Raw genomic sequence first — 14,986 nt, forward strand, 5'->3', positions numbered from 1 at the left:
CTCTCTTAATAATCCTAAGAAGTAAATATTTAATGTTAATGTTTATCCAGTAAGAACACCAAGACTAAGAATGGAAAAATACATTGATTTAATCCAAAATAGAGACACTGACAACTTGCTTGTGCCCAGACCCGTTGGCCTCACAGGGTGATGAACAGAGCCCTTTTCAATATCTTGGTCTTTGACAAGAGGCAAGAAGAAAGACAAGTGACTTTATGATGCATAATTCACAAAATTATCTGACTTAATATATTATTTCTTAACCAAACCTTCCTCTATTAGAATATATTGAATAAATGTCGAAATTAAGTAAGATGTATCAATCTTACTTAATATTTCTAAACTTCCATTGTTTTCTTTGAATTAAATGAAAAAATAAAAGACCATAATTTGAGACTATTTAATGGATTGCTTTTGCTTTAAGTATTCACTGCACATAATTTCCCGAAAGCCTCGGTGTGGTAAGTGTACCCAATCTGAGCATTAATTTTTAAAGTTTTGAAACTACATATTTGCCTTTCTTGAGTGAGCACTGAAGTCACTCACTCTCTGACAGGGACAGAGCACAACATGAAATAGAGGAAAGCCAAAGGCAAGAATTTACATCTTGATTTAATATGATGAATATTTAAAGATCCTAAAACACTAGGCCATTATAAGTAAACAGTTGGCTACCTGAATTTTTCTGAAACTTTATTATTATGAATACCACAAACATTTTCTTTCTGTATTTGTTAATTATTCATTTAAAAATCTTTAAACTTGTCTAATTAAAATTAGTAAAACAGAATTTAGTTATTATCCTGACAGCTTAAAATAGGTATTTTTATGTATTACTTCCAGTTTTACTAAGCAACAAAAACTGGATTAAATAACACCTTATCATCCTTTTCTTCTGTAAGATGTTTTGTTTGTTTTAGTTTGGGTGAAACTTTTCCATGACTTTATGCCATACTACTCTGAAACTTGCTGTCCTGAAACTTGTGACATAGTCACCAGTGCCCTTTAACTCATCACCTTATGCCTCAACCTCCAAAGTGCTAGGCTTGCAGAAGTGCATTTTGAACAGGCTTAAGGGCTTTATTTTTGAACCAGAGAGCCTTTGTTGACAGCTCTCTTCAACCAAAAACATTATAATTTCCAAAAGTTCTTTAAACACCCTTGTTCTTCTTGGACTAAAGTTTATATATATATATATATATATATATATATATATCCTAAAATTCAACTAACTATACTCTCTGAATTATTACTGTAAGTCCTCCCCCCATGGAGACCAAGATTGCTTATATTGACTTTTCTCTGCTTTATACAATGACAGTAGATCCTTTCCAACTCTAGGCTACAACTGCAATCTATGTTTATATTCCAAGTTTTTTCAAATCTCCAAATCAAAATACCGATAATTTCTTGAAATAATAGTTAATTAACAATATATGCCATCTGCTAATTAAAATGATAGTTTTCCTAGATTTCTCATATCCCCTTGCCTGCCAATTTCAAGTATATCTAATCCTTTTGTGCGTGTTTATATTTGTGTATGTAATATATATATATATATTACATATTAAAATGTCTTCCATTCCTGCCTAATTTTTTAGTGCCACTAGTAATGTCCCAGGAATGTCATCATTTTGCTCTCTTGTGATAACCTCTGTAGTCTATTTGCCACTTGTGCCTCATTCTCCCCTTTCTCCTGCTGCTTTGTCATTACCTTTCTCAACATAATCACAACTTTGTTCAGGTTACCATGAATTCCAAGAACCTCAATGAGATTGCTCATTAGCACCCTGTTTTAAGAAAGTCTGGGATACAAAGAGAATAAATTGTAATAAATAAAACATAAAAAAAAAGAAAGTCTGAAAAGAGCGTGATGGCTTTGTTCAGTCATAGAAAAGCCACGGTACAGTATGATAAAGGATTTTAAATGATGATGTCATTTACATATATATAAATATAAATATAAAATACTAATATTGAAAAAGGAACAGCATGTTAGTGAGCAGTGTGAAGATCTGTTATTGTTAAGCAGAGCATGTTTCTTTGGAGTATAAACTCTACTTTATCCAAACAGATTTTAGCCTCTCACCTCCCCAGTTACTCCATGAGATGACAGCTTATAGTTTGTTTCACAATAGTGTTTTATTATCCATATGTATCTTAGATTCTACATGACAAAACAAAAATAAGAGCTTCCCAAAATGAACACATGCACACTTCATTGTTGTATTGTCAGCGCTCAGAAGACAATTTTACACATAATAGCATCTCAGTAAAATATTTTATGCCTAACAGATAAACTGTGATAGTGAGATAGTTGGGCAGTGGTTCAGGAAGGAAACAGACATAGATGGGGGAACACAGGAGGAACACAAACCCCTACAGGGCGACAGTTGTTTTCCTTAAATTCACTAGGATTTTTCTTAATATATTTTGCTTCAAATGTTACTGTTCTTCCAATATTTGTGAGACTGACATTCAACCAAGGACCATGTATGGATATAACCTAGAACCTCCACTCAGATGTAACCTGTGGTAGCTCAGTAACCAATTGGTTTCCCAAAGTGAGGGGAACAAGGACTATTTCTAACAGGAACTCAATGACTGGCTCTTTGGCCTCCCCACCCCCCAAGGGAGGAGCAGTCCTGTTAGGCCACAGAGGAGGGCTTTGCAACCAGTCCTGAAGATACCTGATAAAACAGGATCAGATGAATGGGGAGGAGGTCCCCCCTATCAGTGGACTTGGAAAGGGCACGGTGGAGATGAGGGAGGGAGGGAGGGACTGGGAGGGAATGAGGGATCGGGACACGGCTGAGATACAGAGTTAATAAAATGTAACTGATAAAAAAAAATAATAAAATAAAAAAATAAAATGCATTTTTTAAAAAAAAAAAGAAAAATATTAACATATCAAAAGTCCCCAGAAGTCCATAGAAATGTAAAGCATTAAAACTATCTATATTCTAAACTCATTCATTGAAAAGCGTATTATTTGTTAGAAATTGTGTTCTTCCTCTAGGGAAGATGCTTAATCCTCATTTGGAATGGCAAACAGAATAGACATCTGGAGCAGGAAAAGAAAGGGAACAGGGCAGGAAACTACAACAGAGGGCCTCTGAAAGAATCTACCCAGCAGGTAAAAGCAGATGCTGAGACACATAGCCAAAATTTGTGCAGAGTGCAGGGAATCTTATAGAAGAATGAGGAGATAGAAAGACCTGGAGGGGCCAGGAGCTCCACAAGGAGAGCAACAAAGCCAAAAATTCTGGGCCCAGGTGTCTGCAGAGACCAATGCTCCAACCAAGGTCTATTCATGGAGATAACCTAGAACCCCTGCTGAGATGTAGCCCATAGCAGCTCAGTGTATGAGTGGGTTTCCTAGTAAGGGGATCAGGGGCTGGTTCTGACATGAACTCAGTGGCTGGCTCTTTGATCACCTTCCCCTGGGATGGCTGTCTTGACAGGCCACAGAAGAAGAGAATGCAGCCAGTACTAATGAGACCTGATTAGGCTAGAGTCAGATGAAAAAGGAGGAAGACCTCCCCTACCAGCAGACTAGGGGAGGGGTTAGGGTGAGAAGAGGGAGGGAGAGTGGGACTGGGAGGAGATGAAGGAGGGCGCTACAACTGGCACACAAAGTGAATAAATTTTAATACATAATAAAAAATCCACAGATATGTAAAGAAACAGTTTGAACACATTGTTTTTCTGACTTTTTCCTGGTATTACGAAAAAGGAAAATATTTTAATGTTACATTGGAAAGCAAAAAGAGAGCATCAACCCTTTAGTCTTTACTTGAAAATTTTTATTATTCAAAGCGGGCAGATCCATATGAAGTCCCAGAAATAAAAATACCATGAGCCAGAAATCAAGATATGCTTGTGCAGTTACTTGCTTGTGGTGAAATTTTAAAAAGATTATGAAGATGAAAGGTATACTTTATTTTTAAAATGCAACAAATATAATTTTCTACAGTGTAATGACTAGAATCATATTTTAAAAACTCCTAAAATAAATATGGCATTAATTTAATTACACTTGAAGTTTTAGGAAAAAAATAGTTTATAATAGATTATATATCCTAGACTAGAATGTATAACTGATACTAAAATATAAAAATAAAAAAATAAGATTTCAAAGAAATAATGGGTCTATTCACATGACTTTTAGATGCAAGAATTTAAGAACTGTCACACTAGACAAACTGATGCAAAGAAAAAAAAAGACCAATGTAAAATATATTTACAGATGTAAATAATCCAAATGAAAGGTAAGGATGTAGTTAGTGAGAGCCATTGACCAGCACGTATAAAGCTCTACACTAGGTTTCCAGGACCACTCAAAGGAAATAAGGATGTAAATTAATGTAATCAGATGAGTGTGTGCAGGTATGTTTTCCATTCAAAAACAATGGGAAGTTTAAAAGCAATGACAGTATTGTTCTTTTCCCAATGTTAATTTTATTCAACTCTAATTCCATATGTATGTATGTTATGTTTGGTCAGCTGCCCCTTAGATCAGAAGGGAGTGCTGAATCCTTTGGAGAGGAATTATAAATACTTATGAGCTGCCTGAAAGGGTGCTAGGAGCTGATTTTTTGGTGTTCTCTAAGACCAGTGGGTGCTCTGAGCTCCTGCTGCAGTTTAAAATTTGTGCTGCACTTGATCTGAGTTTTACAGTCTTACTTAGACTTCGAGGAAAACAACAACCTGTTTCAAGAAACAGGGATTGGTGGATGTAATTTTACATTGATGTAGCTCAGACTCAAAGTTCAGACCCCATATGTTTTAGAAGACAGATGCTCTATCACATGAGCGATTCTCCATGATCATGCTCTATAGTTCTCAATCTTTTCACTGCTCCCATATTATAGAATAATTTCATAAGGACATATACATATATGACATATACATATATTGAGAGAGAGAAATATATACTTAAATATTGAGGTTTTGATGAGTCACAGACATTTGATAAATATTTTACCTTTGCAGTCATAAGTTAGGTATTAGGGTATCAGTAATGACATTTTATGATGGGCTGTGAGTAATAGAAAGAGGTAGTTATTTGCACATATACTAAAACCCACTTGTTTCTCTTCTATTCAAAAAAGTATATTATACACTGGAGAGAAATACTATTTTCATAATCTCTTCTTTAAAACAACTATACAACAATATGGGACTACTCTGATTGCCACTCATTCTACAGCACCTTAAAAATCACTGATTTTGAAAAAAAATGCCTTAATACACCAACATTGTAAGAATATATGTTTAATGGTCACTGGGCGTAGACAATCAGATGGCACAACACAAATCAGAGAATGTTCTTCAAATTCAAAATACTTCTAGTCTGAGTCCTGACAATGATTTTACAACAATAAATTTGACTCCTTTTCAGCATGGTGAATATGTATTTGTTGGAATACAGTAAAGAATACTTGAAAGCTATCTGGGGTGAAAAAATATTCAGATATGATAAAATTTTCACACTTACATGTGGATTTGCTGATAGATGCTTCTGCTAGACATCACCTCTGCTTGCTTGCAAACAGTTTTTGATGTGAGCCAGGAAAATTACTGACCTTTCCTTACTAAAAAAATAAGTATTGCTACCAGTTGCTTCCTGGGAAGAATTCTTCATTTGTACAAAACCAAGAGAAAAACAGAGACAATTATATGATATTCAGGACCTATAGATCTGTGGTTACTGTTTTATTTATCTATTTGCTCATTCATCCATCCATTCATTCATCCACTCATTCATTGTTACCCCTAGGTAGTCTTCAGCCATCTAGGCAACTTAAGCTACTCATTTTTTTGAAAGATTTTTTTTATTTTTTTAATTTTTTAATTAATTACACTTTATTCACTTTGTATCCCCCCCGTGAACACCTCCCTCCTCCCTTCCCAGTCCCACCCTCCCTCTCCCTTCTCTATGCATGCCCCTCCCCAAAGTCCACTGATAGGAGAGGTCTTCCTTTGCTTCCTTCTGATCCTAGCCTATCAGGTCTCATCAGGACTGGCTACATTGTCTTCCTCTGTGGCCTGGAAAGGCTGCTCCCCCCTCAGGGGGAGGTGATCAAAGAGCAGGCCAATCAGTTCATGTCGAGAGAGAGTCCCTGTTGTAATTACCATGGAACACACTTGGACACTGTACCGTCATGGGCTAGCTAAGGCTACTCTTGAACTCATTATCCCTTTGCTTCTATTTCCTATGTGCTGGAATCACAAGGCAGTGCTTCTCCTGGCATCACCGTTACTTAGAAATATTCAGAACTTCCCTGAGATAAAGGTAAGCAGAGCACATTTCACCTCTGTACTTTTCCTACGTTGTCTTTAGCTTTATAAACATGTCTAAAATTTAAATTGACAAATATCTCTCTTCAAAAAATCTTTCATCATTACTGAAATTAATCTTTTAAAAATGTTATCATCTGTGAATCTTATTCATTCTAATCCACCTTACTTAGAAAGCCTTCACATACACACATGCACATCTTATTATGTATGCAGTGAAAAACTTCCTATTTGGTCAGAACAGGTCTGACCTTCAGATGTGCCTAACAAATTTGCTCATTTGTAAACCTACACCTACATTCATGAGTGGGTGAAAACCTGCATACCATGCAATGAATAAGCATCATTTAAACACTCTGCTCTGTTCACAATTTCTCAGTTCCCCTATCCTTTATTTGTCTGCAGTGTCTCTGAATTACATTGCGACTAATTTGTTTTATACATGGCACAGGAAAGTATGTACCTGCTATCTTAGGGAGTTTGAACATGGCAAGACAAGCACCAAAGTTTTCTTTCTTATCAATAGCCCTCATACTATGTGACATTTCGAGGTGCTTTAGAAGTGTCTAGTAAAATTCTGATTGACCAGATAGTCATAAATCTAAGTTACTACCAACCAATGAGGGGAAAACACTGATACATAATCAGTAGCTTATGATTATCAGATGCTTGAAGATAAAACAATAAAATTGAGGTCATTTTTCCACATGAACATTTTTCCATTTTTAATTTTTAAAAACTACAAAGCAGGTTCCAGGCAGTCCTGATGGGACCTGATAGATAAGGGTCAGGCAGTAGGGGAGGAGGATTTCTATCAGTGGACTAAAGGAGAAGGTTGCGGGGGGGAAGTAGGGTGGGACTGGGAGGAGATGAGGGAGAGGGCTACAATCTGGATACAAAGTGAATAAATTAAAATAATGATAATAATAATAATAAAGAATATTTAAATTGAATTAAAAATCCATTCACATTGAATTTTTATTGTTTTAATTAAAAATCTACAAAGCAATGGATTTTATTAGCAATAGTATCATATTTCAATTTGAGCATAGGAATGATACAATGAAGCAGAAATAAGACATTAAAATGTGGAAGGAAGCGCTTAGTAGGTTTGAGTAACTTAATCTATGACCTGTATCGAGCAGCCAATAAATAGCTAGTCTGAATGCTCATGTGGGCTTCTCTTCCAAGACTAGCATGGGTTACAGTCCTGTTCACATAACAAGTTCTCACACCAGATGACATGCCTGCTGTTTCTATCTGTGGTAAGAATTAGCATAAATACATCTCTTGCCCTTTTATGTAAATAAGAGCTGTCTTTTGTTTTTGTGCCGAAACATATATTTCAGTTTCTAACCCATAATAAATTAGGAACGCTAACAGGACAATATCAAAGATGTTTCACAAATCTCTGAACAGAGCAGAAAGTCCGTGTCACAAACACACAGAAGGTTGAAATACCCCAGCACCTACATCTAAAATTCTAAGGAAAAGGTTAAAGGACATTAATACACACACATACACAATGCTTATTTTTTGAAGAGTTGGGAAATCTTATTATAACAGCATTGTTAGGAGTTTGGAGCATATGGGGAGCGGCAGTATCCCAGAGGTAGAAATTCTGAAGGTTTGGTACTGGAGATGGAAGACATGCAGTGCCATTCATTGGGGAAACAGGTTTGGCAGGCATCAGAGAGGACTGTTCCAACTTCCCTCTCCCAGCAGGTGTTGCTATGGCACAAAAATAGTCTCCGAGGGATTCCACAGAACACAAAGTATAAGAACAAAACAGGAAAATCATTCTCTGCACGACATTCATGCTTTCTCTGCTACATGAGCCAAAAGACTGGTTGCAAATAAACACAGGTCCTGCGGTTACTGCCTCATTGATGACTGAGGTCAATTTTGGCAGTGCTTGTCAGCTTTTCCAGCATCTTCAGTTGTTAGGATCTTCGCACAGTTTAATGACCTAACTTGAGCGTCTCACAGAATATTTGTAGAGTTATTAAAAATAAATCTCTATTACAAAAATTTCCTACTACCCACTTTTTATTCCTTCCTTAAATTCCTTCTCTGCTTTGTGCTTCTTATGCACTAAAATCCACGAATTATTGGTTGTTCCTGGTTATAGATGGCAAAACTCACAAGCCAAAATTTATTTTTCTGAAACAACGAAATTAGCAGGAATAAGACTTTTAAGTTTGCTAGTAACTCATATTATATGAGAATTTAGCAGCTAAAGGTTATGATTTAAAATGAAAATATTGAAAAATTAAATAGAAGCACTTGATGATTTCTATAATAAGAGACAGGTTTTCAAAGGAGCAGCCAACAGACAACTCCTAAAATAGTTAATCTTTGGGTAGCAAAAGGCTATTCTGTAAAGAAAAACCAACCCATTCACATATCTGGTAACTAGAGACTGGTTCTCTAACTAGTGTTCTTAGGCCGGCTTCATTCAATGTTTGCTATCTTTGGGATTTTGTATAATAATGGAAAATAAAAATAGAAAACCATAGTTCTATGAAAAAGTCAAATGATTTTGACTGTAAAATACCGAACTCTAAACAGAATATATTACAAATTAAAGAGAGCAAGCAAAACAATCTTACAGATAAAATATTAGCTAAGTGTTCCAAGTCCCAACACTTAAGGGGCAGGTGGATCTCTGTGGGTTCAAGGCTAGCCTAATCTACACACAGAGCTGAGTTCAGTCAAGGCTCATAATGAAAAAAAAAGTGTGTGTGTGTGTGTTCAAAGTTCCTATAACTATTATAGCCCATAATACTTTTGCGTCCTTGTTTATGTGTTATTAAAAATGATACCCATGGTTTATTCAAATGTTTGTATGTTTCACCAGCATTATCCCCTAAATTGATAGCAAGTCTATTTGACTAAGTAAAAAATATCATATAAAATATATACCCTATGCTATACTTAATCTCTATTACTTTAATAAATATTTTTAGCTCCTTCAATAGGTGAATACATTTAAGGGTGAGGAGAAGAGATATACATTAGGCCACTCACTAACTCCAAGAATTATTATGGAAACTGATAGACATGGACATTTCTTAACACCTGCAATCTTTCTAACAATTTATTATTTAGAAAAGCTGTTTAAAATGTGAACAGAGGATTGGGAGGAATTTTAATTATATTGGGCTAATAATATACGGAGCTTGGAGAGATGGTTTAGTGGTTAACAGTAGAAACTGCTCTTCCATAGGAAGACCTAAATTCAGTTACCAGAACCCATGCCAGTCAGCTCAAAAACACCTGTAAGTCCAGCTCTTAGGGATCCAACACTCATTTCTGGCCTGTAAGAACACCTGAATATATGTGAGATACACATACACAGTACATACACAAACACATCGATAAAAAACACATCTTTGAAAAAAATAAAAATTAAAAAAGATTAAAAGTTTGACTTAGACAAAGAGTTTAACCATATATAAAATGCATAATCTTAGCAAATGGAAGCCTTGATTTGTTGCTTCATCTTTAAATTAGGCTTATGAAAGGGACATTTAGCACAAATTTAAGATAATATTGTACAATGCAGATTAATTTGTCCCCTAAATGTACATGCAGAGAAAGAGGCTTAGTTTGAATGCTTAGATTCAAAGGCTGATGACTTCGGGAACATTATCTGGTCTGTCCCTCCGTTTACATAAAGTTAACACAATAATAGCTCTCTTGAACTTTTCTATACCTACAATGTATGCTTCCTTAGTGTGCATGCTCTATGAAGCACAAGGTATAGGATATAGTCACTGCACAGTCCATTACTGGTCAACTTCACATCACTGCCATGCTTACTGTAATATTAGATGTTATGTTTTATTGTTATACACATATTTCTTCTATATGAAGGGCATAGTTCAAATTTTATCGAATAAAAGATATCTCTTGTCCTGTTACTTGTTTTCTCCTACATCCAATGTCCATCCTATTTGTCTTTCTAAGTGAGGTTTGATCATCTGACCCCAAGTCCTCTTTCTTGTTTATCTTCTTTAGGTATATAGATACTGAGACTCATAACCAAACCTTTGCCAGGGCACAGGGAATCATATGAAAGAAGGGGTAGTTACTATGACCTGGAGAGGACAGGAGCTCCACAAGGAAACATATCTGGGCACAGGGGTCTTTTCTGAGACTGATACGACACCGAGGACCATGTATGGATATGACCTAGAACCCCTGTTCAAATGTAGCCCATTGTAGCTCAGTATCCAAGTGGGTATCCTAGTAAGGGGAACAGGAACTATTTCTGACATAAACTCAATGACTGGGGAGGAGGTCCTCCCCTATCAGTGGACTTGGAAAGAGGCAAGGAGGAGATGAGGAAGGGAGGGTAGGATTGAGAGGGAATGAGGGAGGAGGATACAGCTGTTACAAAGTTAATAAACTGTAACTAATATTAAAAAATGTTATCTCAATAGTAAGCACAGGTCCGTATCCAATCAAACAAATGTTTAAAAAAAATATACACAAACACTTAAGAACACACACACACACACACACACGTTTGTTATTTCAAGGTATTGAGAAAATGCGATACATTTTAGATAAGGACACCTTGAGGGTAAAGAATATCTTGGGAAGGACAAGAATGAACCCAACTCAAGTGGCCAGAGGCATGTCCAAAGACTTCCTAAGGGGTGAAGCTTACATTTGTCTGCCATTTCAGTTTATAACTTGGTTTCTATGCTTTGCTACTATCATAAATGGCAGGTAACACGGATATCTAGTCCTCTTTCTATTTCTCTGAAGTAATAAGGTCTGGACATCCCTAAATAGATCCATTTCACCCTTATGAGGTTGACGAAATGTCAGTGCTGTCCATTTTCAGAAAGGTCAGGGTGTAGCCATGAATACCATGAACCAGAGAGTAAAGGGAGCTAGCTGCTTGATCATGCTAATTATGGTACTGATTTCCACTGGTGAAAGAATTAAAAATTAAAAGGAAGACAGGCAATAAATTATAAACAATTTGTGTCTCGTAAAAGCGTGGAAAGAGAGATGCTTTAAAACAATCTAAAATTTATTTTTTACAGCTAGTGTTGCTCACGCCAGTAAACTTTTCAACACAGAATGGCTAGAAAAATCAATTTACTTCTACAATGAAAAGGCCATTTGTCTTCTTACAGAACCCATGTGACATTGTTAGGCCTTTTATAAATGAACACTGTGGACAATGCCTGTAGTTTACAAATTCCCTAATTACACCACTGATTGTGCCCCACAGGAGCTGCCTTATTCTCTGGAAATAGATACTATTGCCATCTTAATAAACGTTTTGACGTGAGATGAAGCTGGTTCCTTTATGCCTTATCAAGAGTGAAATGAAAGGGCCAGTGAACATAATGTTCCCTCATCAGATCAGGGCCACATGTTCCTTAAAGCAAATGAGCTTTAATTAACAAATCTGCTGGCTGATAACTGGTCAATTAAAAGAAAACAGGATTGGAGTTTTCTTATAACACACGGAGTCCTCACAGGCAAATATTGTACTGCATTACGACTGCATTTCATAATGCATTTTGCCTTTCTGAGAGATGCAGAATGCCACATTAAAAATATGGGCCCAATCTTGAAGCCACACTGAGGCCTGTAAAATGTCATTCACTGGAGTGACATATAACTCATTCTGACCTAATATGTGTGAAGAACGTTTTATGTTGTAGTTTATTTTCAAACAAGAATATTTTTGTTAAAATGTCAAAAAAATATACAGTGCGTACAAATATTATTTACATAGACTTGGTAAAAGTGCACAACTAATGTGTCCTTTTTAGTGCTCTGTAATTCATGCTAAATGCGTTTCAGAAAAAGATATTGATCTGCTTGTCATTTTATTATTTCTTCTTTACATATTTAAACTTCCCATATATTTCATAATATGCAAACAATCACTTTAAAAGGTGTTACTATATTCCTCTCTATTCATTTAAAAAAATTTAATCTAGCCATGGATATTGACAGATCTACAAAACTCAGAGAAAGCTGATATATTTGTTGTCATGTACTTGGTAGTAAACTAGTCTTCACACCTCTTTCTGTTTCCTGAAATTCTTTGCCATCCATTCTGGCCAAAGGGTACAGTCTGGTACCTGACCTCCCTTTTAGGGTGACTGTCCCCTACTGGGTCTTCGTAGTTAGCAACATTAGAAGGCTTCCCAAACCTACACACCAATCAGAGTTAGGTGTCTCATGTAAATATCTGCAGCTCCAAATTTTATTATATAAACTCAATCCACTGGTATGTGTGTGAAGAAGACAGTTTTGTGTACTGAATCTGTGTTCAACTTCTTTTGCCACTACTGAGGAGCCCTGAGGAAAGCTACTCATCCTTCCAAAGCTGTGGTTTCTAGCTAGATGTAAAATACTGTCTTCAGCATTGCAAACACGATCTCAAAGCAGCTGAGTGGCTTGCAATGGGACTGCACAAGATTGAGCCTGCCTCTAGGCAATCACAAATAAGGAGGAGCTCATGCATCTTTCCCTCTCAGTGCCAAGGCGGGAAAAGGGACAGTTTCAAACCTGTGGCAGCTCAGATCACCTGGATTAAAATCAGAGGGGCATAGATCAGAACAAAACGGCATGAATGCAGGAAAGGACTGCAAGGAAGGGAAGAAGGTTTCAAGGGTGTGAGTGGGGGAACTGGGGGGTGAGTGGTGTGCAGAATGCACCATGTACTTGCATGAAATTGTCATCGAATGAATTTGTTCAATACAAATATGAGTGTGCTCATCATGCCCATTTCAATGGTGCCCTGCTTTCCAACTGCAGTGATTAGCCCAGAATTCAGACGGCAACCAACGCCCCAAAGATCACAATCTATTCCAATTATCTAAATCTCTATTAGGCATTGTATGATCTCCAGTTTTCAAAACTATCAGCGTACTCCTTAAGAAAGATGGGACATGATATTCACTGTTTATGCTGCATATTTAGCATCCATGCGTTGAAAAAGCTTGACATGAAGCTAAGAAATTTTAAAACTACTTTTTTAACAAAGACAGTGTAATCTCTGTTAGTGTGCTGTGAGTTTTCCAGAAGTAACATTGATATTAAACTACACAATAGATGTATACAATCTCCAATCATGGGTGCAGTTTAAAAACCAAATCCTTAGGCCTGGAGAGCTGGTTCAGTGTGAGCTGTGGTTCAGTATATGTTCAATATATTATATATTACATAAAATAGTAACCTGGTCTGTCCTAGGCTGCTCCCCGTGTGAGATATGAGACCGGCTGAGAGGCATTCTTTCCAATGCTCCTCAAAGCGGCATTCAGCCCTCATCGTTTTCTGCTCCAGCCTCAGAAGAATATTCTGTCATGTGATCCAACTAAACTGTTACCCAAATCCTTTCTAGATTATCTTAACCCCCGTCCACAGAAAGCCACTCAGACAAGGCCTTCATCAAACGGTTGTGAATCAGAGCCGCCAGAAAACAAAATACAAAGAAATAATTTAAAGAGCTTCATGGAGATTGGTACCAATCATATGTTTAATTTTTATTTAAAAATATTTGCAACATATATTATCCCTGGTTATACTACCCGAATACTATTTTAAGGACTTTCTATATTTTTTCCATTTTATTTTCCAAATCTCACTGATATATAATAACAAAAAATAAATATTTCTAAAAATTATGGAAGCTAATGAATTACTTCAGATACACACACTTTTGTGTGTGTGTGTGTGTGTGTGTGTGTGTGTGCTGCTCTTAGTTCTCCTTTCTATCTTGGGACTCTTGAAATAAGTTGCTCTGACTTCTGATTTTGCCAACTAGAAAATGAAACTTAACTCTCCAAGGGCAGGACTGGAGCGATTGCTCAGTGGTTAAGAGCTTTTCCAGAAGACCCAGGATCAATACCCAACACCCACTGCCTGGCTCAAAACCATCTTGAATTCCAGTTCCAGGAGATCTGACGTAATCTTTTGACCTCTTTGGTGCACATAGAAGCAAAACACTCATAAAATAGAATAAAATAATAAAATAAGAGCAATAAAAATTGAAAAAAAATCTCAGGAGACAGCTCAAAAGAGCTTGCATAGAATGCATAGAACTCTTGGTTAAATACCCAGCTACAAATAAACAAACAAATAGATAAACACATAAAGGTAAGTTTTGTTTTTGTTTTTCAGCCAGGCATGGTGTTTCATGTCTGTGAGCTCAGCACTGGCCGAGGCAGCAGGAGTGCCAGGAGTTCAAGGCTAGTTTAGACAACATAGTGAGTTCCATTCTAGAATGGGCAACAGCATGAAATTTCACTTTAAAATAGCAACAAATTATTGGTAGCAACCGTTCTACCCAATGCCTGAATACTGGCAGATTTTGCTATTACACAGAGAAAAACCAGGATCAAACTTTACACTGCAGAGGCAATCACTATAGCTCCTACTTATTTATCACAGTTGCCTAATGTTAAAACAGCAGTGTCCTTTGTTGTTAAGATAAAGCTGAAACACATTTGCAGTTATCTAATTAGTAAAATAATATCACTTCTCAAACCTTATATTCTCCTCTTGGAAAAAGCCAGAGGTGGCCCTGGTACTATAACTTTAAAATAATGAACTTTAATTGTTGGTATAATGTTCTTTTGAAATGTATACAATTTACCCTTGTTCATTCAAATGCTGATTTCTCTCCCCCACTATCTGGTTT

General features: G+C 36.4%; 1 protein-coding gene across 2 annotated transcripts in view; it reads right to left on the minus strand.

The window, feature by feature from the left end:
- The window catches only part of Mdga2 (MAM domain containing glycosylphosphatidylinositol anchor 2), an 886,150-nt gene that overhangs the window by 192,524 nt on the left and 678,640 nt on the right, over window positions 1–14,986 (minus strand). The gene's annotated exons all lie outside the window — the stretch shown is intronic.

The sequence above is a fragment of the Meriones unguiculatus genome, chromosome 7 (genome assembly GCF_030254825.1).
Source record: "Meriones unguiculatus strain TT.TT164.6M chromosome 7, Bangor_MerUng_6.1, whole genome shotgun sequence".
In the NCBI taxonomy this organism is placed as follows: Eukaryota; Metazoa; Chordata; class Mammalia; order Rodentia; family Muridae; genus Meriones; species Meriones unguiculatus.